The 27,996-nt window shown below is 38.1% G+C and overlaps 1 protein-coding gene and 1 non-coding gene across 2 annotated transcripts in view; both read left to right on the top strand.

Annotated features, from left to right (window-relative positions):
* KCND2 (potassium voltage-gated channel subfamily D member 2) overlaps nucleotides 1-27,996 on the top strand; it is a 497,728-nt gene that overhangs the window by 398,195 nt on the left and 71,537 nt on the right. The window lies entirely within an intron of this gene.
* Nucleotides 14,720-14,826, top strand: LOC111827907. Its single transcript, XR_002831658.1, has one exon. It is a non-coding gene; the product is annotated as a U6 spliceosomal RNA (small nuclear RNA).

Raw genomic sequence — 27,996 nt, 5'->3', positions numbered from 1 at the left:
GAATATTGAGTTTTTGATTAAGCAAATAAAATTTTGTATTAGCCAGAGAGTGATACTGGAGGGGAGGACAACATTATTAAGAAACTATTGTTAAGTATAACAATATACTCAGAACATTTTTTTCAAATTTCTCAGAAATTTGAAAAAAAATTATTTTAAGAGGTCTAACAGGTTTGACAATTATTCACATCTGAGTGCATAATGCCAGTCCAGTATTATATCATGAAATATTTTTTAATATTGGATCAATCTGGGAAATTGTTAGACATAATTTGAAGTAGGCCAGTTTGGGGGGTTGAGGGAACAATTCATATATTTAAAAAAAAACAAAACATTGTGATCCATGATACTGAAAATCAGGAATGAACAGAAAGACCAAAATCAGATCAGCAAGGAAATCCTACCACATAGGATTAAAACATGTAGTTAGACAGTTTGAAATACCTACCATGTGTCAGGTACTCGCCTAACTTCTAAAAATGCTAAGATAAAACATGCGGTTATTTTACTTAATATACAGTCTAGTATATGCGAGAACAGTACAGTTCTGATAAAACCGGGCCACAACATGTAAAGGACACCTTAGGTCACCCTTAGGAGCTTCACATTGGAGTTTTACCTCCCTATTCGCTCAAGGATAAAGTAGCATATAGTCAAGTGAGAATGTCCCGATGTCCTTGTTCGATGTCCAACAGTGAGATAGGTGGACGCTCTTGCAGGAACATCCCAAAGGCTTACCACCTGGACCCAAACCAAAGTGTGCTGGCTAAGTCGGCATAGTTAACCCAACTCTTCACCACTAGGTCCCTTCACTCCATTCAAAACCAAACTCCCTCAAAAGACAGTGCCTCAGCCAGTCTCTTTCTACTTATCACTTATTTGTAGGTCTCTAGGTAATTCAAGGGGGGAAAATCAATACTTAGGGCATTGACAGTAAAGAAATGTTAGAGCCAAGTGTATTCAATAGGTCTCAATTTTTATTTCATTTTTTTAGCTACACGGGGAGAGACAAAGAGCAACTGAAGAAAAAATGGGAGGAGAGGGAAGAAGAGACAAAGAAACAGAGAAAGAGAAAGAGGGTTATCAGGTCCTGCAAAAGACTCCATGGGGAGAAAATCTATTACAAACTGGCTTCAATCGACAAACCTATGACGTAGGCATAGAGTAGCAGACTAATTTTAAGCTCCATCCCTTTTCCCTCTAGAATAAGACTCTGTAGCAAGAAACATAGGCTTTGATTTTTCATTTTAAATTTGATAAGAAAAACTTAGTATGGCTGCTAGCTAGAGCAATGTGGTCCATTTACAAAAATTCTTAACCTTGGAGGATATCTAAGATTCTAGTAAGATTCCAGAAAGGCGCGTGTGCACAGACCTATGAAGTCTTTTGCCTGCAGCTTTACAGTGGTCTCAGGATCCAGGCAGCCATGCTTGGATCCAGGCTTGGGGTAACATGTTCTCTCTTAGTTGCATTTCCAGTTAATTAACGAACTGAGAAAGAAGAAAACTCTAAACTCTGAACTGTATGTATATAAAAATCTAAGAAGCAGCATACTGGGTCAGATTAATGCATGCGTGTAATAAGAAGCCAAGAAACACCGCGCTGGGTGAGGTTAATGGGCCTCCGGCCCCATATGCAGTTTCTAAGAGTGGTCTCTAAGAAAAATAGGAGAGCATAAGAAATACCTAATGATTCTCAGTTTATCTAAAAATATTAGAGTTCTTCAACTAAATATATCTGACCTTCTTTTAGTAATCCAACTTCTATCTATATTCAGCAGACATGAATATGCCCAAATTTGCCTTATTTATTGAACTTCAGAAAAAAAAAAGAAATAAAAGGGAGATAAAGAGACAGCTGGGCCAGGCATGTCACCCCACTTTGACCTTAGCTGCTGTCCTTCCCAGAAACACAAATCCTTTTCTTGGGTGTGAGAAGGTAAAGATGAAATGCAATGCCAAAGTAAACTTACTGCATGGCAGCCCCTAAGAGAACCAGAAAGAAAATGCCTTTAAATATCTCAGTCACTGAAACGTTTATTACTATGCCTGACTGACCTGGAGGAAGAATAGGGGCATTGGAATGTGTCTCCAATCCTCAAAATAAAATCAAAATTCACTGGAGCACTCTCAAATAATGGCTTACTAGAGTAAAAACTGTGTTAAGAATAAATTTTTTATGGGACCGAGTTGTGCATTTAACCAGTGTGCCTATGTTCTCAAAATGAATGGATTTTCTTCCTTGAAAATGTTCACACATCAATGGTAACATAAAATCCAGTAATTATCTTCTATCTTCTATCTTTCTAACACTGTGTGATGCAGTAATTCTTCTATGCCCAGACGTAAGGCAGCTGGGAATTATACAATATCAGCACACATTTCACACAAGTCATGTTCTGAGATTATCTAGTTTGTCCCCAATGAAAAGCACCTGTGGAGGGCTTTTTTTTTTGCCTGAAAACCAAGAGTTGTTACAATCATAGACTTTAAAGATAATTACCCCTGCATTAAAAATGAACAAAAAATTGAATACATTCTAAGAGTCTTTTTAGAAAGCGTTTCTGAGGTTTTAAATGCTTAACATAAAACAATCAAGGTGGCTGGTTGGGATGAAGAGTACAATTACATTGTATCAGTTTCAGGATATTAGTTCAAATCTAACAAAATTTTAATAGCAATATGTTTGATGGCATTAACTTACTGCTGAATGAATAGTGCTCTCCGGGATTTGATAGTATACGGCTCAAGAAAAGATTATTAAGAAGACATACAATGTACTTTTATAAAAGATATTTGCAGGAAAGCATTAGATGATACAGAAAATCAATAATGCCCTAGTGCCAATTTCAGCAACATTAAAATTACAGTGCTCATTGATATTTATGATGATAGAGCTAGCAAATCATTTCCTTTTTATCTTTCAGTACATTGGCATCTTCCTTTGTTATCCAGGGCCAGATGCAAAATGTGATCAGTTCCTTTTCAAAGTGTTTTATAGATGATCTCCTTTCTCAACAGTTCTCAGAGAAGACATTTAGCAGTGCATTCTTCCTAGTTCAGTGTATAAAAGGATTAGTAAACTTCTTTCCTTTTAGAGATGCCATAATAATTATAAAATATTAAGACTTTCAAAATAGATCTTAGCAGAACCAAGTAAATAGGATTTGATAAACAGAGTTACTCATCTTTCTTTATTTCCTAAAAGAAATTAAGAATGATGGACTAGCCTCATTATCTCACATGTGTAAAACTGACGTCCAAATAATAACAAATTGCCCAAGAGTGGAATTCCATAGAAGTCACAAATTACAAATAAATCTCTTGAATTTCATTAATGTCTTTCTCCAATATCACCCAAACTATCATGAAAACAAAAATATAAAGCTTACAATTATATGGCTTCTGAAGTAACCCTATGAATTTTTCTAATGTGCTAACATATTATCACCAATGGTTTTAGATAAATTCATAGAACTAAGAGAGAATATAATGGATATGGTGATATATTGTTTCCACCATTTGCTGACTTAGTACTCTGGCTACAAGAGAAACAAAAGCTATTTGACTATATATCTCACTTACTGGGTTTCTCCATGGGTAAGGAGAGGCAAAGAGAGGCTCTCTAGTTGTAGAATAAATAGCAACTGCGGAGGACACATCCTTTCATGGTGGCTCCCGTGAATTGTGGAGTCTGCGGCACTGATAACTGGGAAAACATTTCACATATGATCCCGTGCCGAAGCTCCCGTGGATTTTCCTTTGCCACAGTAGCCAGCCCAGTATGCACATCACGTGCAATAGCATCAAATATGATAAAAGGGGAAGGTGAAAGTTTCCATCTGCTCCTAATGGAATCTGTTTCAACAGATGAGTCTACTGTCCCTGAACATAAAGATACTCTAATCATCTTCAAGGATTTCTGTGGGGTCACAGTCCTCTTGAGCTTAGAAAATCACTGGTAATAATGCATTTGACCTAAAAAAATTTCCAAGTTCTTGTTCCATCCAGACTAGTGCATTATTTTTGAGACTCATATAGGCCTCCCTGGACTTCATTTTTCAGGTCAATCCTGAGAGACAGGTACAATGTTTACATCCTCTCAGGGTGATCCCATCTATTCTTAGGCTGCAATTACCATCTATGGTCATTAAGTCCCAAATCAATCTGCAGATCAGACCTACTATGGGCTGAATTATGCCCATCCCCCCAAATTCATATACTGAAGCCCTAACTCCTTTCCCTCAGATTGTAACATATTTAAGAGATAGGTGTCGCCTTTAAAGATGTGATTAAGTTAAAACACTTGCTCAAGCTTAATCTAATCAGGTGTTCTTATAAGAAGAGGGAATTTGGACAAAATGAAGAGCTACTAGGGGCACTAAGAAACAGAAGCAGCTGGCCATCGGCAAGCTAAGGAAAGAGACCCCAGGAGAAACCAAATCGGTCAACACTTTGACCTTGGACTCCTAGCCTCCAGAACAATAAGAAACAAATTTGTGTTCAGTCATCCAGTCTGTTACTTTGTTAGGGCAGCCCTAGCAAGCTAATGCAAGATCCTTATCTTCAGCTCCAGACCCTAAATATAACAGCATCCTAGTTATCTCAAACTGCATGTTTCATAACTTCCCTAAACCTAATATGTTGAAAATTTAATTAACTTTCTTTTACTCAAAATTTGCTTCTCCTCTTTTTATTCACATACTGATAATAGGCATATACATCTAACCAGTTGTCTAACCAGAAATCTGGGAATTGTCACTGTTGCATTTAATTTCTTCAACCACCATTTCTGTTTGGTTACCAAGCAATGTTAAATCTACAGATTGAAAACCTATCCTCCTTCTTCATACCATTATATCTCTCTTAAATGCTTCATCAACTTACTCACTCATCTCCTGTCTTGTCCCCTGCCCTAATCAATCCTTTGCATTGTCATCAGAATGAGCTTAGGAAAATGCAAATTCTATGATGTCATTTCCTTGCTATAAATCTTTCAATAGTTTATCACAGTCTAAAAAAATAAAAGCAAGTTCTCACCATGGCATCAAATGCCCTCCATGACCTTCAGACCACATCCCACATCATCTACCATAGCCGGTCTGTACTCCAGGCATCCTGAGTAGTTTTGAATGTTTATATTCACTTTCCTCCATACATTGGAGCAACCTTCCCTTCTTTACCTGCCTACCTCTAATTTATCTCTCACAAGTCAACACAGATAACACAATAAAGAGCCTTACTTATCTGACCTGCCACAGGCCAGCCTCATATAGGTGCCCCTCTAATGAAATCCAAAGGCGTTTTATGTATATTAGTATATTTTATGTATGTTATTACCATAATAGACCTTTACCAGTGAACCTAAGCTACTAGATTTAAGTCTTTAAAAACTTTGTATTTGCATCCCAAGGCTCTCATGTGAGTTCAATCAATGTAAGTGAATGGAAGAATAAATTAAGGGATGAAGATATGAGTGCAGGTTTAGACATGTTAAATTTTCTTAAGAATTTCCTGAGGCAAAGCCATTAGTAGAGCCAGTTATATTCTATATGTCTGAGAATTTTCTTAGATAAAACATTTTTGGATAAACAATCTGATCTCTCAAGTTGTTACATTTTTCTACTCCTATTAAAAAAAGCAACCGCATCCTAAAGGTTTATTGGCATATCTTTCCTAGTTCAGCAGTTTCATAAACTTCTAGCTTCATGGTCAACCACCATGTGCCCACAAGGCCCAAGGCCCTCAAATTTAATATTACTTCACGTTTCTTATATGCCACTAGGGGTATCTATGTGAGGGGAAAGTTCTTCTTTTCTCAGGAAAGTAACATAATAAAGCATGCCTTGATAATAAAACGGATTTACAATAAATAAGGCCTTCAATGTATGTTTTCAGTGTAAAAATAAATAATGCCTTTTTAGGTTATAGAGTTACCTGTAGTATTTTCTCTCTCTGGCTTAACACCACAGTTATTTTATCATCCTTGATTAGAAGTTTAAAATAAAACTTTCTCTACCTGTAACTTTTTTTGAAACCTGATCTTGTCCCCTATCTCTTTTCTTACAAGTCTTTCATCAAATCACAGCCTTTTCACTTATCTTTATTTAGAATCAGTACAAATTGTTCAACTTTGTTCAGACAACTGAAACTCGCTAACTCCTTGGGTCTTTTAACTTTTGATTCATTATTGATTTTCAATTATTTCTCTGTGGTGGATGCATGCTTATGTGCTCATAAATCTGAGTCTCTGGGAAATGTATACGCACGGATTGTAGAGACTTCCCATCTGCCACACACCTATTTCCATTTCAGTCAGATGTCAGGAGTGAGAACTACCTCAAAGATTATTCTGTTCTCTCATACCACTTTGCTTATTCCTCAACGATCTCATGTATCAGCTATAATAATAAGAGCGTTATATGCTAATTAGACCTGACAGCCGAACAACCTTCTGGACATCCTTACAGATGACCTTCCGGACAAAGCCGGGGCTGCGAGGGAGGAGCCCCTTGCACAAATTTCGTGCATCAGGCCTCTAGTAGTATTATAATGAGCTACATTTTTGTTGTTTCTCGACTGGTTTGTAAGTTACCTAAGTGTAGCACCCACTTATCCCCTTTTCTATTTTCAGCACTAAAACAATGTAACATTTAGAGTTGCTTAAAAATGGTGCTGTATTGAATTGGTTTTGCCAGTTGCTTTTGTATTGGCAACATTAAAGGATTTTCTTTGATTTTTTTTTCATAGAGTCTTGTTTTTAAATGATTTCCTTTCTTTTTTGCAATTAAATGGAATTTTATCATTAACTGAAAACACATTTTGGATGTATTTCATTTTGTTTAATTGCAGTTTAGGCATCACTAGTCCCACTGTGCTCAGTTTTGCATCATTGATTTAACTACACCAACTTTAGTTTCTAGATGTCTTTAAATTATATGGATTGTTTGTCTTTCTGGTTATAGAGTTACCTGTAGTATTTTGTAGTATTTTCTCTCTTTGGCTTAACACCACAGTTACTCATTTTAGAATATAGAAATTCTACATTGGCTACAAAACCATATTTTTTTAATAGTGCATTGAATATTATTATCTGACTCATTTGAAGATAGATACACTCCAAGAAATCAAAGATGACTTAAGAAGTGAGCAAAAATCCTGATCAATGATTTACATTTCTCTTGGGAAATACTGTACAAATATTTGCCATGGTAACCAGTCTGCATTTTCTGGTTTTCTTAGAACATTTTCTTCCTTATGTCTGTAGCTATTTCAAAACAGATGACTAAAATGCTTACAAATCCAACAATTTGATGATGCAGGATAGAAAGGAGAAAGGAGAAGTCTGGGTGGCACAGTCTACGTGAGAACTGAGAATGGTACCTTCTTTGAAAGAGCTACCTGAAGTGATCAAATATGTTGGTTGTGGAAGGACAGAAACCTCAGGTCACACAATCATAACTAGTGAAGTTGGGTCTGGATGAAATAAACATTATGTTAATCCAATGGGCAATCACTATGGAAAAATCAAGCAAGTTCATGATCATGAGAAGCTGAAAGCTGCTATTCTTAGCTTTTCTCAGAGACCCTGACAGTGATCATGCTGCCAGGATTTAAGGGCAGCAGCTGACTGGAGCAGGCTTTGGAGGTGAATGAAGACAGAAATCACAGGTACAGGGCCTTAGAATTGTTGTTGTTGTTTTGTTTTAAAATCAATATTTAGTGGCAATAGAGACAGTGCTACAAAGAGGAAATCTGTAAATAAATGGAAATATTTACATGACTGGCATCATAAGGTCTGTGCATAGCCAGTCACCTGAGAATGAATCAGTTCCAGGAACAAGTAAGTCAAGAAACGGATCCTATCCAGGAAAGAATGAGGTGTGACAGGCCACTCTTTAGAACTTTTGTTACAGTTGGTATATAATATTATAATAGTTTCAGGTGTACAATATAGTAACTTGACATTTTTCTCACTTTGAGTTCCAAAACTTCCTATCCAGCTAGTCTTTGTGGCAAAGGACAGAGGTTGGTGTGCAGTCAAGTTTGTATGACCATCTATCCTTGGTGGTGAGAACTTGTGAAATATCCAATACTGATCTAAATGATACTTTAAATAACAGCAATGCGAATATCCAGAAGATAGAATATAGGAACCCCGGCTCCCAGAGACATCAGAAGCATAAATTAAATGAGGTCTGTCAGGTTTTGGACGTCATCTCCAGTGATTATATATGTTGTTAGCACTACTTTCGTTTTTTGCTTTCAAAATGCTAAGATACTCTAAACACTAGCTTCTATAGGGGGGAAAAATGCAATATGAATGAGTTTTTTAATTAATAAGTTGATTAATGCAAGCTTGTGTTTTAAAAGGATATTCAAGCTTATGTCTAGGTCAGTAAGAATATGTATATCAGTGTTATTTCAGGGTTAATAAATTGATGAGTAGTCCATCTAGTTTAATCAATGTTCTATCTATATATTTATTAGAAATAGAGAATCCTTACCAATATAAAATGACATTGGGATTTATTTTAAAAAGGGAAATAGAATCATTAATTTGTGAGCCATTTTTGTTGAATTGTCAGTGCAATCGATGGCTTTAATGAATTGTGACCAAGGCTGATCCTTCCCTTCACTTATTGAAAATAAGCCTTATCTGAACAGAACACATGCCCTGTGGTATTAGCATGGGTTACATTTAAACTTCATTATGATTCTTGAATATTAACTATAATATGGCTAGGGGAATCTGACCTTAGCAAGAACATCACTTACATTTATAATAGCAGCTAAAGAAGTACAGTGCATTTCCAAACCCGTGTTGCATTTGATGGCACAGGACTTAATACTACAAAGATATGCATATGTTTTTATTCCCTAGAACTTTTATACCATATATATAATATCACATATATGTTTGTATACATGTAAATGTACATATACATGTATGTATATCTTTTATATTTTAGTTCTCTATATATACATATAGTCCCTCCTTACAAGGGCATAGCCTATATAATAAAGAGGTGATATGCAAATTGGCCGTCATGCCCTCGCACAAGATGGCCGCCCCATGTGGTCACAAGATGACCACCACAAGATGGCCGGAAGGGCAGGGCAGTTGGGCTATCAGGCTGGCAGGGGAGGGCAGTTGGGGGCCTCCAGGCTGGTAGGGGAGGGCAGTTGGAGGTGACCAGGCTGGCAGGGCAGGGCAGTTGGGGGCAACCAGGCCAGTAGGGGAGGGCAGTTGGGGGCGATTGGGCTGGCAGAGGAACAGTTGGGGGCAATCGGGCTGGCAGAGGAACAGTTAGGCATCAATCAGGCTGGCAGGGGAGTGGTTAGGGGGTGGTCAGGCAGGAAGGCAGGCAGGCAAGCAGTTGGGAGCCAGCAGTCCTGAATTCTGAGAGGGATGTCCGACTGCCGGTTTAGGCCCGATCCCTGTGGGGTTCCAGATTGGAGAGGGTGAAGGCTGGGCTTAGGGTCATCCCCCCACCAGTACACAAATTTCGTGCACCGGGCCTCTAGTTATGAATATAAAGTCCAGTGTTTTGGTGTGTGTGTGTATGTCTGTGTGTGTGTGTGTGTGTGTGTGTGTGTGTGTGTGTGTTATGTGTGCTTGCTTTAGTTCAAAACATAAAACTTTGGAAACTTGACCCAGTTGTACTTGAGTTTAGAGTTACACTTGTTAGGTAGTAATACTTTCTGAAAATTTTCTATTGCTGTGAAGCATTAAGCCCTCCAAAGTACTAAATGTGGTGGGAAATATACACAGACAACATGATTAGGCAGTTACAGAGCTTACATAAACAGTAGCATCTCCATATTTGTATATTTTCATCCTGTATATATTATTCCATCTGGTAGCCTACCCTGAGGCTTACTTTATCACCCTACTTGTCCCATAAAGTATCTTGAGATTTCTTATTGAAAGAAACAATGAAAATGCTAATTAGTTATATTTTTCATCATAATCTTTTTTTGATACTAAAGGATCCCTCTCCCTTTTCTGTTCCTGTACTGTGCTCCACTTCCAATGAGTCTCATTGCCCCGAAGCTATCATTTTTAGACTTCTAATATTGTTTTCTGCTCACAGGGCTTAATAACTACTTTTTAATGGATTCTGTTTACCTTAGAGGCAGGCATTTTGAAGAATTCAGCTTATATTTGGTCAGGATTAAAAACTTCTATGTGGCTTTGGGGGCTTTTTTCTTAGAAAATTAAAATTGTTTAATCTTTTGACTGAAAGAGGAACTGAAATGATTTCTTTTTAAAATTAGACACTTGAGATTTTAAAGGGATCACAAAAGAAGACAATCTTGCATGTATTTAAATTAGTAGACAGAATATTTAATGTACATAATTATTTTAGTTCTGTTTATTATTTTTTACTTGCTTTAAGAAAATAGCTATCTAACCAAACCCTATAGGTCAATGGGGGGGAAGGGGGACATATGTAATACTTTCAAAAATAAAGATTTAAAAAATAAAGAAAGAAAAAAGAAAGAATAACCATGGAGTTCAAGATGTACAAACCTTTTGAAAGCTTCTTTTTTAAACTTAAAATTATCTCCATTTCTCTCCTCCCTTTAACCAAGAAAAGCCCACCTAAATAATGATTCAAACAATGCTAAATTCAATACCCTGAAAGAGGTTTTATTTATTCTCTAGGGACCCAGTGCACTAATTCGTGCACCTTGAAAGGAACTGTGGGCCGTGAGGCTGCGTTGGGCACAGGGGCGGATCTCTGCCCATCTTCCATGCTCCTCTTGTCACGGTCCCTGGTCCCCTTTCTGCCAGCAGCCCCACTCCCACCACCACCACTCCCATGCACGGAAGAAGCCATCCCCAATCACTGTGCCATCAGTGGGTGCAAGCGGGGCCATTGCCGACAGCAGATGCGAGAGGTGGCTGCTGGCCCCAATTGCCCCTCAAGACCAGAGGGAGTTGGAGAAGCCCTGAGTGATTGGGGCTGGCGCCAGGCACCAGTAGCAAGAGGGGCTGGCACTGGAATTTGGTGTGTGCACCAGGTGGTACCATGGTGCATGGGAGCAAAGAATTTTCAGTAACCACCAGAGGCTCACCCCGATGACAGCAACCAGTGCCCCACCTTGGTCTGGCGCACCCACTCACCTGCTCCACCATCCCGCTGCAACCAATGCCCGCAATGTTCTGCATTCTACTGCCTGCTGCTGACACCCGCCATGTTCTTCTCACGCCCCCTTGTGGTCAGCGCATGTCATAGCGACTGGTTGTTCAGTTGTTCCGCCAATCGGTCTATTTACATGTTAGGGTTTTATATAGAGAGATTTGCTCACTTAAACATGTGTTGCTCTTAAGCTTCTAGTAAAGTGGTTCTCAACATTCCTGATGCCATGACCCTTTAATACAGTTCCTCATGTTGTGGTGACCCCCAACCATAAAATTATTTTCGTTGCTACTTCATAACTGTAATTTTGCTACTGTTATGAATTGTAATGTAAATATCTGATATGCAGGATGTATTTTCATTGTTACAAATTGAACATACTTAAAGCATAGTGATTAATCACAAAAACAATATATAATTATATATGTGTTTTCCGATGGTCTTAGGCGAGCCCTGTGAAAGGGTTGTTCGACCCCCAAAGGGGTTGCGACCCACAGGTTGAGAACCGCTGCTCTAGTACATATGTAGATGACCTGGCCACACAGAGTCATCCTATATAATAAAAGCCTAATATGCTAAGTGTCCGGTCATCCGGTGACTGGCCCACTGTTCAACCAATCAAAGCGTAATATGCTAATGATATGCTAAGGCTGCTCAACTGCTCACAATGGCTTGCTGACCACCAGGGCGCAGTCAACCAGTCAACAAGTTGCTATGACATACACTGACCTTCAGGGGCAGATGCTCCAACCAGTAGGTTAGCTTGCTGCTGGGGTCTGGCCTATCTGGACTGAGCGAGATGGGCTGGACACGCCCTGGAGCCCTCCCATGGTCCTTCCCTAATCCAGTCATGCACTGGTGGGGTCCCTCAGCCTGGCCTGCACCCTATCACAATCAGGGACTACTCGGGGATGTCAGAGAGCCAATTTCAGCCCAATCCCACAGGCCACTCCCCTTGGGAGGGCACCAGATGCAGGGCTCACAGTTGGTGAGCGCTGCTACAGTGGCACAAGCCTCTCCTGATGGGGACTGATTGGACGCAAGCCCGCATCAGGCGCAGTGGGGCTGGGATGAGCAGGAGCGGCAGATAGGAGCTGCAGGGTTTCAGCCCAATCCCCACAGGCCACCCCAAGGGACCCCACCCATGCACGAATTCATGCACTGGGCCTCTAGTTTCCTCATAATGAGGATACTGGTAGATCAAGATAGAGGAAGACATCTGAGATGTTTTAAATTTGGCTAAATATAGATAAGAGAATTTAAAAAGAAAGATGCATTTTGTTTTAGATATGATTCATTTATGTGTGAATGAATATTTATCTCCTACAGAAGAATTTAAAGGGCAGTCACTAAATGAGAAACAATATTCAGAGAACAACAGTCATCATCGACAACAAACTTCCATAATCCAAAAAAAGAGGGAAACAGGAAAAGCACTGTGCCAGGGGGTTGAGATACAAAGAAGAAAAATGTATCATCACCACCTTCTTATTACATATGTGACCGGCAAGACAAGATTAATACAAATGAGCATTCTCTTCATTTTCTTTCCATCTTCTGAATTCCCTTGCACTTTATCAATGTAGCTTTTCTACATTTACCACCACCTGCCTTGTTTTAGTTATTACTACATACTCATATCTCTTAAGCCCATGAAAGCAACAACTTGAGTCTGCTTCATTCAGGTATAATACCAGGCAGCATGCCCCACAGCAGAGGGCCATAGCAAGTACTTAATGAATGAATAAAACAAGTTACAAGGTGAAATCACACATGTTGCCACACACATGGGATCACTGATCAACTGTCAGATTACAGATGATTCGCTGGCCAACCAGTCCATTTTGTCTTCCAGCCCACCACCTCTCTAACCACTTGTTTTGCTTCATTTGCAAAGCCTTTATTGCTGCCTTTTATTATATTAAATATGAATTTTGTAAGCTCTTTGGGAGAAGGGAATTTGTTTTATACACTGCTGTGACAATCCCTTTATTTTAGAGCGCTACCTTAAACAAAGAAGTAGTCAAATTTATTTGTTGAATAAAGAAATAAGGTTGAAGGGAACAGTGATGGGTTTAATTTGAGATAAAAATAAATTCATGGCAAATTATTCAGATTAAGATACCAAACACTAGGTCTTAAAAGGCAGGCCCCCTCCGGTCTTGAAGCCCCTGACGGATATGTTCACATGGTACTGCCAGTTGGTGTATCTGTTGGACTAACAATAATGCCATGCTGGTTAGTGTCTTAACATAAAATCCCATAGTTCACATCCAAAGACCGAGATTAACCTCACATTTTGAACAATCTATTTATAAGCAGTTTTCCAAAGGAGACATATCAAAGCGGCATTTAGATGGGATGCATGACCCCAAACAGTTGAGATCCTCCAAGACTATGCATTTCTGAGTACTGAGCTGAAATCAAGAGTTCCAAGGCCTCTACAGCTACTAAATAATTGAGGAGCCTATGGTTTCTGTGTCTCAGTTTCCTTCTTCCTGGATGGAGGTGTAAGGGGTGTAGAAGAGACAGACTTGGATTATAAAATCCTGCCCAGCTATAATGCTTCCAGATTCTACTATAGTCAGTGAAAAAGGATTTGACTCAGAGGAAAGGTGAAGATGAGGGGAAGGAGCAAGATCATCATGTTCTAACTAAACATTCACTCTGTACACACAACTATTCACCTGCACCGACATCTGTTGACATTTCCGTTAGAAATGTTCACAGTGCATCAGCAACAAGCAATTTCTATACCCACCTCTATAAAATGAAGGAGTAAGCATTTTGACTTTAGTATAAAGTTACTAAATATCTTTCTACTCAATTTTTATCAAACTGTCATATGTACATAACTGTGATTTGGGCTTCATATTTTCTCTCTATCCTTTGGTCATAACTATTCACATTTTCATTATTGAGTATCAATAAGCCTGTTTGTCAGCAACATTCTAAAGAAAAAAAAAACAGGTAGAGTATATGAATGCTGGTTTTATATCAGATATTAAGGATTGTATTTAATACCCTACATGGAAATATCCCTTGCTGAATGTCCATATGAAAGGTTTTATTTATCTCATAATAACATAATTAGGCTAACTAAGGAAACTAATACTAACTTAGAGATAATTTAATGAAACTCCAAAAAGGCATAGTTAAATTTTAAGTAGATAATAATGCAATAGAAATATACTATTTTAAAAAATGATAAAATCCTACATGATGTATTAAATATAAATTAACTTTAATTATAGTTTATTGTCTCATTTTCACAAATATAATCTCTAACTCTGCTAGAACATGTTATAACTAAAATAATTCATTTCCTTGATGCAATAGTAACCTTCCTTCATTCTTCTTTTTTAAACTCAAGAAACACAAACATAATTTCACAAGTTTCTGTATGTTTTCTCTAAGTGAAGTTTGTTTTCATTATGTCAATTATTTCCCTCAAAGGTATGTGGAGTAATAAATGAAAATATAAACAAACATAATAGTGATAATACATCTGTTGCAGCACACAATAAATTATATTATGAGGACATTCAAAAATTAAAAATCAGCAATCTTGTGCTCACTTCAGCAGTGCATATACTAAAATTAGACCAATAAAGAGGAGATTAGTTTGGTCCCTGAGTGAGGATGACATGCAAATTTGTGAAGTGTTCCATATTTTTAAAGAACAATGAAATGAAATGGATGAAATGGAAGCAACTAAAATACCAGATGCAAATTTTAAAATAATGGTTATAAGGATGCTCAAGGACCTTAAAGGAAGAATGGATGACCTCAGTGAGAACTTAAACAAAGGGATAGCAACCAATAAAGATAACATGAAAACCGTAGAAAAGAATGAGTCAAGCAGGGTTGGTGTGGCTCAGCAGTTGAGCATCAAACATTGAACCATGCACCAAGAGGTTACTGGTTGGATTCCCAGTCAAGCCGCATACCCAGATTGCAAACTCAGTCCCCAAGAGTGGGTGTGCAGGAGGCAGCCAATCAATGTGTCTCATCGATATTTCTGGCTCTTCCTCTCCCTTCCTCTCTCTCTCTAAAAAAAAAAAAAAATCCATAAAACATGTTTTAAAACAGAATGAGTCAAAAATCCTATATAATAAAAGCCTAATATGCTAAGTGTCCAGTCAACCAGTCAGCCATTCAACCAATCAAAGTGTAATATGCTAATGATATGCTAAGGCCGCTCAACCATTTGCTATGACATGCACTGACCACTAGGGGGCAGATACTCCGACCGGCAGGTTAGCCTGCTGCTGGAGTCCTGCTGATCAGGACTGAGCAACATGGGCTGGACATGCCCTGGAGCCCTCCCACAGTCCCTCAATGGATGGCCAACCTCCCACATCTCTCCCCAACCCCGATCATGCACCAGTGGGGTCCCTCGGCCTGACCTGCACCCTTTCTCAATCCTGGACCCCTTGGGGGATGTTGGAGAGCTGTTTTTGGCCTGTTCCAGCAGGCCAGACCAAAAGACCCCACTGGTGCACAAATTCGTGCACCAGGCCTCTAGTAAAGAATATAATATCTGAAATAAAGAGTAGACTAGAAGGAATCAACAGCAGGTTAGATGAAACAGTGGATCAAAGCAGCAAATTAGAGTACCAGATAACAGTAAACACCCAAGCAGAGCATCAAAAAGAGAGAGAGAGAGAGAGAATTAACAGAAATGAGGAAGCCCTGGCTGAGAGGCTCATATGGCTGGAGCATGTACCATGCACCAAAAGGTTTCAGGTTCAATTCTCAGTCAGGGCACATACCTTGGTTGGAGGTTTGAGTCCAAGTCAGGGTGCATCTGGGAGGAAACCATACACTTGGGTGAGAATTTAAAAAATTAAAATTAAAAATAAGAAAAAGAGGAAAGTCTAAGAAACCTCTGGGACAACATCTACATTATAGTGGAACCAGTAGGAAAAGAGGGTGAGCAAAAGATAGAGAAACTATTTGAAGAAATAATGGCTGAAAACTTCCCTAACCTGGTGGGAAAAAAAAGTCACCCAAGTTCAGGAACTTCAGAGTCCCAAATAAGATGAACCCAAAGAAAACAACAACAAGACACATCATAATAAAAATGGCAAAGGCTAAAGACAAAGAGAGAATCTTAAAGGCAGCAAGAGACAGACAGTTAGTTACCTACAAGGGAGTTCCAATAAGGCTATCAGTGGATTTCTCAACAGAAACACTTCAGACCAGAAGAAATTAGCATGAAGTATTCAAAGAGATGAAATGCCAAGACTACAACCAAGACTACTCTACCCAGCAAGGATATTTAAAATTGGAAGCAAAATAAAGAGCTTCCCAGATAAAAAGAAATTTAAAGGCTAAAAGAGTTCATTACCACCAAACCACTATTGCAAGAGATCACATTGCGGACCAGTAGTTTTATTGCTAGCTTTACCCAGTGGCCAGATAAGTTTCTATTGAACGAGTACAAAAATCATTTTACATAAATGTTAAAGGCATACTTTAAAATTAAATACCCATTGCATTTTGAAGTTATTTATTACATGTTCTTACAAGCTAATATCTTTTTAAAGTATGATACTTTGTAAAACACTGTTTAATATGAAACGAGAATTCTCTTGATCTGTCCTCAATGTCTTAAAAAGACTGCTTGAAGAAGAAAAAATAGAGGAGAGGGGAACAAAGGTATAAAGAAAAAATGGCAATAAATATTTATCAATAATGACCTTAAATGTAAATAGCTTAAATGCTCTAATCAAAAAACATAGATAGCTGAGAGGATAAGAAAACATGACCCATACATATGCAATCTACAAGAGGTCTACCTCAGAACAAAAAATTCACACAGGCTGAACGTGAAGGATGGGGAAAATTTCCCATGCAAATGGAAACAAACAAACAAAATAAGCTGGGATAGCAATACTCATATCTGACAAAAGAGATTTCAAAACAAAGGCCATAAAAGAGACAAGGCCACTACATAATTATTCCAACACGAGGATATAACCCTGGTAAACTTATGGGTCCAATATAGGAGCAACTAAACATGGAAAGAAAATCTTGATGGACTTTAAAGGAGAGATTGACAAAATACAGTCATAGAGGGGGATTTTTAAAAATACATATTTTATTGATTTTTTACAGAGAGGAAGGGAGAGGAATAGAGAGTTAGAAACATCAATCAGCTGCCTCCTGCACACCTCCTACTAGGGATGTGCCGGCAACCAAGGTACATGCCCTTGACCGGAGTCGAACCCAGGACCCCTCAGTCCGCAGGCCAACGCTCTATCCACCGAGCCAAACCGGTTAGGGCTAGGAGGGGATTTTAATACCCCACTGTAATCAATGGATATATCTTCCGGACAAAAAAAATAAATAAGGAAACAGCAACCTTACATGAAAAACTAGATAGGAAGTGTTTAATTGCTATTTAGAGAATATTTCATCCCAAAGTAGCAAAATATACCTTCTTCTCAAGTGCACATGGAACATTCTCAAAGATAGACTGCATGTTAGGACACAAAATAAGTCTTAACAAATTCAAGAAGATTGAAATCATACAAGCATCTTCTCTGATCACAGTAGGATGATATTAAAATTCAACTACAATGAAAATACTCATCAACATTCAAACATATGGAGGCTAACCCATGTTATTAAACAATGAATGGGATACCAATGAGTTTAAAAAAGAAATAAAAATTTACATAGAAACAAATGAAAATGAACACACGACAACCCAAAATATATGAGACACAGTGAAAGCAGTCCCGAGAGGGAAGTTCATAGCATTACATGTTTACTTCAAGAAGCAAGAAAAATCTCAAATAAACAATCTAATGTTATACATAAAAGAACTAGAAAAAGAACAACCAAAGAGCTCAGAGTAAGTAGAAAGGAGGAAATAATAAAGATCCGAGCAGAAATAAATGACATAGAGACTAAAAACAATACAAAAATTCAATGAAAACAAGAGGCGGTTCTTTGAAAAGATAAACAAGATTGACAAACCTTTAACCAGACACATCAAGAAAAAAAAAGGGCACAAATAAATAAAATCAGAAATGAATGAGGAGAAGTAACAACTGACATCACAGAAATACAAAGGATTGTAAGAAAAATACTATCAATAACTATATGCCAACAAATTGGACAACCATGGAAAATAGGTAAATTCCTTGAAACATACAATCTACCAAAACTGAATCAAGAAGAATAAAAAAAAACCTGAATAGACCGATTACAACGAATGAAATTGGAGCAGTAAAAAACAAAACAAAAAAATCCTCCCAGCAAACAAATGTCCTGGATCGGATGGATTCACAGGCAAGTTTTACCAAACATTCAAAGAAGAACTAACACCTATCCTCTTCAAACTATTCCAAAAAATTTAAAGAGGAATGAAGACATCTTAGCTCTTTTTTCAAGGCCAGCATTATCCTAACTCCAAAACCTGAGAAGGACACTACAAAGAAAGAAAATTATAAGCCCATATCTCTTATAAACATAGATGCTAAAATAAATATCAACAAAATATTAGCAAACTGAATCCAACAATACATTAAAAAGATTATACACCATGATCAAGTGAGATTTATTCCAGGGATGCAAGTTTGGTACAATATTTACAAATCAATAAGTGTGATACATCACATAAACAAAATGAAAGATAAAAATCACATGATCAGATCAATAGATTCAGAAAAAGCATTCAATAAAATCCAGTACCAATTTATATTAAAACTCCCAGCAAAGTGAGAATAGAGGGATCATACTTCAACATAATAAAGGCCATATATATTATGAAAAACCTACAGCCAACATCATACACAATGGGCAAAATTTAAAAGCATTTCCCTTAAGATCAGGAATAAGACAGGGATGACCACTTTCACTACTCTTATTCAACACAATATTGGAAGTCTGAGCCATAGCGATCAGAGATGAAGAAAAATCAAAGGCATCCAAATTGTAAGGAAGGAAATAAAAGTGTCATTATTTGCAGACGACATGATATTGTACATAAAAAAATACTAAAAATTCCACCCAAAAAAACCCCTACTAGATTTAACAAATGAATATAGCAAAGTAGTAGGATACAAAATTACATATTCAGAAATTGGTGACACTTTTAAACACAAGTAATGAACTATCAGAAAGAGACACTATGAAAACAACCCTATTTACCATTGCAACAACAAATAATGTACCTAGGAGTAAATTTAGCCATGGAGGTAAAAGACATGTACTCAAAAATCTATAGTCCCAGTCAGCGTGCTTCAGTGCTTGAGCATCAACCTGTGAACCTGGAGGTTTGATTCCCAGTCAGGGCACATGTCCCGGATGCAGGCTCCATTCCCAGTGTGGGGCATGCAGGAGGCAGCTGATCAATGATTCTCTTTCATCATTGATGTCTCTCTCTCTCCCTTTCCCTTCCTCTCTGAAATCAATAAAAATATATTTTATAAAACTATAGGACACATAGTCCATGGACAAGACAATAGGGTAGTAAAGGCCTGAGGAGTGTAGATGCTGGGAGGAGGCGAGTAAAAGGGGGAAAATAGGAGATATCTGTGATACCAATCACAATAAAACACATATTTAGAAAATAAATAAAAAGCAACATCAGAGGTAGGGAAGACACATCCTATTGTTTCTGAACAATGTATTCTTTCTTTACATCTCCCTTTCACACCTCTCCTAATACCAGTTGATAGGTAAAAGTTGCACTTGCACTCATTTCCTTTAATTATACAAAATCTTATACTTAGACTTAAGAGCTCTACTGTTGGCTGAAATAGAGGACTCTGCTTTAAAAAAAAAAAACACTCTAAGACATTGAAGAAAAAATTAAGGAAGATACAAATTAGAAGCATATAACATGTTCATGGATTGGAAGAATTAACATCAATAAATTGTCCATCCTACCCAAAGCAATCTATAGATTCAACACAATCCCTATTAAAATACAAACAGCATATTTCACAGATCTAGAAAACATACTCCAAAAATTTATATGGAACCACAAAAGACCCCGAATAGCCTCAGCAATTTTGAGAAAGGAGAACAAAGTTGGAAAAATCACAATACCTGATTTCAAACTATACTAGAAGGCCATTATAATCAAAACAGGCTGGTACTGGCATTATACTAGTACAGGGGTCCTCAAACTACGTCCCACGGGCCACATGCAAATACAATATTGTATTTGTTCCCGTTTTGTTTTTTTACTTCAAAATAAGATATGTGCAGTGTACATAGGAATTTGTTCATAGTTGTTTTTTTTTAACTATAGTCTGGCCCTCCAATGGTCTGAGGGACAGTGAACTGGCCCCCTGTTTAAAAAGTTTGAGGACCCCTGTACTAGTAGATCAATGCAATAGAACAGAGAGCAAAAAAATTCACCCATGCTTTTAGGTCAATTAATATTTGACAAAGGAGGCAAGAGCATACAATGAGGAAAAGACAGTCTCTTCAATAAATGACATTGGGAAAACTGGACAGATACATGCCAAAAAATGAAACTAGACCACCAACTTACACCATACACAAGAATAAACTCAAAATGGATAAAAGATTTAAATGTAAGTCGTGAAACCATAAAAATACTAGAAGAAAACATAGGCAGTAAAATCTCAGACATCTCTCATAACAATATTTTTGTTGCTATTATCTCCTTGGGTAAGGAAAACTAAGGAAAAAATAAACAAATGGGACTATATCAAAATTAAAAGCTTCTGCACAACAGATGAAACCATCAACAAAATGAAAAGGAGCCCACTTTATGGGAGCACATATTTGCCAATGAGACATCTGATAAGAGGTTAATTTTCAAAATATATAAAGAACTTATACAACTCAACACCAAGAAAACAAACAATCCACTTAAAAATTGGGCAAAGGAATTGAATAAACACTTCTCCAAAGTGGACATGCAGATGGCCAAGAGACATATGAAGGAATGTTCAATGTCACTAATCATCAAAGAGATACAAATTAAAACAACAATGAGGTATCACCTCACACTTGCCAGATTGGCTCCTATCAACAAATGAAAAACAGTAGGTACTGGCGGGAATGTGGAGGAAAGGGAACCCTAGTGCCTTGTTGGTGGGAATTCAGCCTGGTGTAGCATAGTAGAAAACAGTATGGAATTTCCTAAAAAAAAGTTAAAAAATGGAACTACCTTTTGACCCAGTGATCCCACTTTTGGGAATATATCTTAAGAATCCCAAAACACTATTTGAAAGAATAGATGCACCTCTATGTTAATAGCAGCGCTATTCACAATAGCCAAGGTCTGGAAACAGCCCAAGTGCCCATCAATAGATGATTAGATAAAAAAATCTGTGGTGCATTTGCACAATGGAATACTTCATAGCCATAAAAATGAAGAAAATCTTGCCCTTTATGACAGCATGGATGGACCTGGAGAGCATTATGCCAAATGAAAGAAGCCAGTCAGAGAAAGACAAATACCATATGATCTTATTTATGTGTGGAATCTAATATAAAAAATAAACTGACAGACACAATAGAAATAGAGTCATGGATACATAGAAGAGACTGAAAGCTGTCAGAGGGGTGGGGGGAGTGGGGGACTGGATGAAAGAAGGTGAAGGGATTAGTGAAAGAACCCATAGACACAGACAGCAGTGTGGTGGTGGCCAGAGGGAGGGAAGGGTGGGGGCTGGGTGGCGATGGGCAAAGGGTGTTGGGGAATGGGGCCATCTGTAATAGTAGCAACAATAAAAATAAAGTGTAAAAATTAGCAATCTTTCAGATAAAGATTTTTTAAAATGTTTGACAGTACTAAAAATAAATTAAATCTAGGACTGTGAGTTGAAATAGAATGTAAAATAGTTTAAGATCCCTATGGTGTACTGTTCTTTCTATTAGACATCAATATATACAAAAAGCACAAAGACTTCATGGAACCAGTCAAAAAATTACCCCAGCTCCCCACTAATATCATAAACACTGGTCCTGCTGATCAGCCATTTAAATGGGTATTGAATGACACAGCAGTCTTTCAATGTTATACAGCTAGAGCTAAGGAAAACTTCAGAGAAGAAGCAATGAACTAGATTATGTCATTGGGAAATGTGGTTGTAACATGTGTCATTTAAGACTTGTTAGCTCTATGTAACACAATGCCCAATTAAAAGTACTTGAAGAAATGGTCGTTTATTGTCTCTCTAAGTAAGAACTCTGGAGTTCGGCAGTCCCATGGTTGGTGTAGTAGCTTATGATGTTTGTTCCACTATTCTGCTCCACCATCATTTGGTATGTTGGTGATAACGCTGCTTAAGGTTTTAAGATGACTATAGCAGTGGTAAGGATCATGTCTTCATGGAGCAACTTTCAAATGAATAAAGAAGTCAGTCTTTTCATGTGTCAGAGACTTTCAGCAGACTCTCCAGCTATCTTGTTGGCCAAAACTGCTTCATTATCCAATACACAAATCACTTGTTGGCAAAGACGAATGGGGTTCGTATGACTGGCTTAAAGAACAAAATGGTTTAGCCCAGCTGGCATGGCTCAGTTGGTTGAGCACCATCCCTGGAATCAAATCACCAGTTTGATTCCAGGTCAGGGCACATGCCTGGGTTGCAGGTTCAGTTCCCAGTAGGGGGCGTGCAGGAAGCAGCTAATCAATGTTTCTCATCAATATTTCTATCTCTCTCTCCCTCTCCCTTCCTCTGTCTGAAATCAATAAAAACATACTTTAAAAAGAATATAATTATCTCTTAAAACACTAGTTGGGTGGCCTTTATTTGGAGAACAATACTATCCCATACCTGAGAAAAATTGGTCTTCTTTAGGAAAGAAGAAAGGGATATGACTATGGAAAACGAAAACACCAATATCTGCCGCAAAATTATACATGACAATTTTTCACCTGAAAAATCTGATAAAATGCTGACTTTTAACCAATTCTGAAAGCAGAGAGGCTAACTGAGGAAATTACTCCCTTCTCCCAGCAATCTAAGTCAAGTTCATATCAAACACCAAGCACGGTGCCTGTCTCTCAGTGCCTGTGTGATGAATCAATGAAAAGGGCCTGCAATTGTTGCTTTACTTTCTCTAGTAATGATCTTGCAAATGGAGATGACTCATTGGCATTTCTTAAGCAAGTCAGCATGGGGACACACTAGTAATGCTGAGTGTCCTAGAGACTGTAGGGTCCAGTGCTGAACAATGTCAGGGGAACTCAGAAGTCTTTTATTCTCTGTGAAAAAGAATAACATCAAGATAACTCATTGAAAAGATGCTAGTAGTATTTTTATAGTCAGTGTAAGAAGCAAACACTCAAAACAAATGTAAGTGTTATGTTTTATAAGATACTTAGTAAAAGGGAAAATTATTTAAAGTATAAAAATGGTACTACAACAGGCATATGTTATATGTACAATTTGAATGTGTATAACACAATTAGAACATTCTATACTCAGAGAGGAAAGATGATTAAGGAGCATGAAAATTTTGAGGATAGCTCTGTAAATCAATGACCAGATCAGATCTGCATACTTATTGACAAAAGCAAGTTCTAATACAGAAACTTAAATAAGGTAGAGGAGAACTCTGACTAATCAAAATATTATTCCCTTCTGGCATTTATTGAAGAAGAAAAATAAACTAGAAGTGGAAATAACATTTCAGAGATTCAACAGACTTGAGTTCTGAGAGATTAAATGTAGGTGGAGTAATGAATGGTAGGACTAGTGGAGTAAACCTAGTTGATTCTATTGCAGCTTATATAAGATAACCTGTTCTTTCTCTTTTTATTTTATTGTCTTTTTCTGGCTTCTTATTTGAGCCATTGGGATAATAGGGGCCATCTCCAAATCCAGCCTTTATGTAGTTAAAATCCTGCATAATAAAAGGCTAATGTGCAAATGACCAAGTGGTGGAATGACCGGTCAGTATGATGCATGCTGACCACCAGGGGGCAGACACTCAAAGCAGGAGCTGCCCCCTGGTGGTCAGTGTGCTCCCACATGGGGACTGCCGCTCAGCCAGAAGCCAGGCTGGCGAGCACAGCGACAGTGGTGGGAGCCTCTCCCGCCTCCGTGGCAATGCTAAGGATGTCTGATTGATGGCTTAGGCGGCCTAAGCCATCAGTAGGACACCCCCCCCAGGGCTCCTGGACTGCAAGAGGGCACAGGCCAGGCTAAGGGACCCCCCCAAGTGCACAAATTTTGTGCACCGGGCCTCTAGTCGTAATATAAAAAAATGGAGTACTTCATCATCACCTAAAAGCAAGGGATTACTACTGATTTACTAGAAAGCCTTTCTCAAGATAAGGCCAAATTTTGTACAAAGCATTCAACTCTTTGTGTGCATGCTAACATGAAGTAGCCTTACACCTGGGGCCCTCAAATATAGCAAGTTCATCTTTGCTAAAATATATATTTTTTATTTTATTGGGGGGGGTTCAAAAGGTCTTTATTATTTTAGATCTAGAGAAAAATTCTAGAAGATGAAAAAGAAAGTATCACAAAACATAGCATGATGTTGGTAAAATAATAATAAAACATATGGATAGGATTTTATGTTTTAAATTTTTGTAGTATATTTAGTTCAAAATAGATAATAATTATACATCTTGCAATAGAAGAAGATAGCAGTAGAGGCATATGAAATTGCACTCTTGAGCTCCAAATGGCTAAGTTGGAAGCATTCAAACTCCAAAAAGGGACCATTCAGAGGCTGTAACGGGCTTAGTGCTATTTAAAGTAATGAAGCACTTTCTCTACTTTCTGGATTCATTTCACCACATGATTTCCTCAGCAGGTCAGATATAGATTTGCAGTAAGTGGAAAATATTTTCCAGGAATAAAACAACTGATTCCTAAGTCGCAGCTAACTTAGCTTTTCCAAATAATAACTTTTTTATTATTATTATTTTGGTCTGACATGCCTTGGTTTCTGAGAAGGCGGTCGCTGATGTTCTCAGACTCTCCCTGACCTTGCCAGACTGCCCTCTACTTCATGTGTACTGAGCGCTCCTGAGAGGGAGGGACTACCAGCTGTGTGACCCTGAGTGAGCTACTCAACTTCTTGTGCTTAGTTTTGTTGGCTCTAAAAGATTAATAATAGTACCTGCCTCATGGAGCTGTGAATGGGGATTAAATCAGTGCTTTTTTAAAAAGGCCTTGGCACAAAGTAGGTACTCAATAAACCTCAGCCTTTATTACCCCTGTTATACAACAAAGCTTTCCCCTGGTGTCAATAATGATCGTTTTGCTCACCTTTTTTTTTCTTACAAGCAAAGCCTTCGTTCAGAATGCCTAAGTCTCTTAGATCTGAAGAGGAAACAATTTCATTTCTAATGCCTAACCCTTTTAAGTTTGGTCTCACAATGAGAATTAACTGAAGCCATCTCATTTGTATCCACGTCTTTCTATGCTTTCCAGAGCATTTTACATTCATTATTCATTTGGATCTCTCAATAATACTGTGCAGGATATACAATATCAATTCTTATTAGGCCAATTTTTTAAAAAGGGTACAATAAAAAAGAGAGTAATGCTTTGCTTAATGGTTGTGCTGCTACCAAACGGGAGAGGGGCCTAAATGCCAGAGTTTAGAACACCCAGGGTTCTTCCAGCTATGCAAGTTAAGATAGTCTGATTCCTCTGGAGCAAATGAAACCATTCTATTTATATTAACAAAAGTCCACACTTTATTCAGATTTCCCCAGTTTTCCCCAATGTCCTTTTTCTGGCGTACGATCCCATTCAGGATATGACATTACATTCAGTAGTCGCTTACTTACTTACTTTGAGTGAACCAGTTTCTCAGACCTCCTTATCTTTGATGACCTGACAGTTCTGAGGAGCACTGGTCAGGTGTTTTGTAGAATGTCCCTGAATTGGGATTTGTTTGATGTTTTTCTAATGATGAGACTGGAGTTATGGTTTTGGGGGAGGATACTACAAAGGTAGAGTCCATTCTCATCACATCATGCTATCACATGGCCTATCACCAATGATGTTAACCTTGATCCAGGCTTGTGTGTGTCCCCTTGCAATACTATACTCTGGAGGGAAGTCAATACACACACTCACACTTAAGGAGTGGGGAATATCTACACTCATTATTTGAAAATCTTTTGCATGGGAGATTTTCCTATCGTAATGTATATATTTACTTATTCAATCATTTATTTATATCAATATGGATTCATGAATATTTATTTTATAGTTTGGGTTATAATCCAATGCTACTTAATTTTTTACTAAAATTGTTCCAGCTTTGATTACTGGGAGCTCCTTCAGTTGGCTCTTCTGTCCTCCTGACATCCCCAACCATTGTGATTTTTTTCTGAGCACTTTCTTTCTTTTCTTTTTTTTTTCTTTTGGCACAAGATGCTCCAGGCTCATCTTGCGTATTTATAGCCCTAGTCCTAGAGTAAGTCATTTCTCCAAGGAGCCCTGGTTCCTTTTATTGGAACCAAGATCTGGGCACTAGGTTCTCCCATTCTAATTATTTTTTAGCCACACAGCACTAACAAAGATGCTTCATTCTGGCTGCACCCGTGTGAACCGGGAACTCTGGCAGAAGAGCTCAGCTCCAGAGAACAGTAATCCCCCAAATTACTTCTTTTCTTTCAAAGAATAGGTCAGTCTAAGCAGAAACAGATAAGCAAATAATTTCCATTAAAAACTAAGACAAACCATCAGGTTTGCAGTATTGCAACCAACACAACCTAGTTACAACAGAACTGCAGAAGGATCCTTAGGATATCAGAGTCATTTGTCGGGGGTCATCAGGGAGAATACTGTTAATATCTTCAGCTTTGCCACATAACAAACACAGCGCGGTGTGCTCCTGAAATTCATCCATGATATGGAATGTCTCTTCATGCCTGGCTACTACGTGATGACAATTCTAACAGATGATCATAGGTAACTATTTCTTCTCCATCTTCCTCTTTCAAAGATTTGTTTGTGATCAGCATAAAGCTTACCGCACACTGCACAGCCAGTAAAGTTCAGCAAGAAAGACCCATTCTCCAGGCAAATGTTACCCCGATTGGGATATTCCTTCTCCACACAGTCCCCACAAATGGCGATGCCGTTAACAGGAAAGTGCTAAAATATATTTTTATTAAGTTCAAGATAGCACACTCATTTTAGTGTTCCGGGCCTCATGGCTTAAGCAACTGCATGTAAGTAGAAGTTATTTTCAAGGAGACAAAGAGTTATTTTAAAAGAAAATTACAAGAGGCTCTCCTGGAATAAGAGTATATGTGAATTTCCTTCTTAGGTAATGAGAACTGCTGCAGATTGGTTAATATATTTCATCCTATTTTCACAAGCTTTCATTTTTAAGAAGTCAGAGTTTTTGCAAGATAAGCCAACTTTCAGCTACATAGGAAGTTACATATTCTGGGTAGACATTAAGTGTCTCTTGGTAGTTACCATGGGTAGACACTGGTAAACCTTGAAGCTCAGAGCAGTTTACAGCAAGGCCCAGACACAGCACAGAAGAGTGCTGATAAAGGTAGTCTCTGGATATGGCTAAAGCAAGACTATGAGAAAGATGAACTTCCTCCCTCCACTATAGGGAAGATCACCCTTACAGATTTGGTTGTTAAAAATTGGGCAGTTACCCACCTACCTAAACACTAAGATCACGTAAGCTCTTCTTCAATGACATTAGAACTGTCATAGTCCAATATATATATACTAGAGGCCCATTGCATGAAATTTGTGCACTTGGGGGTGGGGTGGGAGGGGTCCCTCAACTCAGCCTGTGCCCTCTTGCAGTCCGGCGGGCCTACGCTATCAGTTGAACATCCTTAGCACTGCTGCAGAGGCGGGAGAGGCTCCCACCACCACTGTTGCACTCGCCAGCCG

The sequence above is a fragment of the Myotis lucifugus genome, unplaced genomic scaffold (assembly GCF_000147115.1).
Source record: "Myotis lucifugus unplaced genomic scaffold, Myoluc2.0 scaffold_245, whole genome shotgun sequence".
In the NCBI taxonomy this organism is placed as follows: Eukaryota; Metazoa; Chordata; class Mammalia; order Chiroptera; family Vespertilionidae; genus Myotis; species Myotis lucifugus.
The sequence above is the reverse complement of the archived record's forward strand: the minus strand, read 5'-3'. Positions and strand labels throughout refer to the sequence as shown.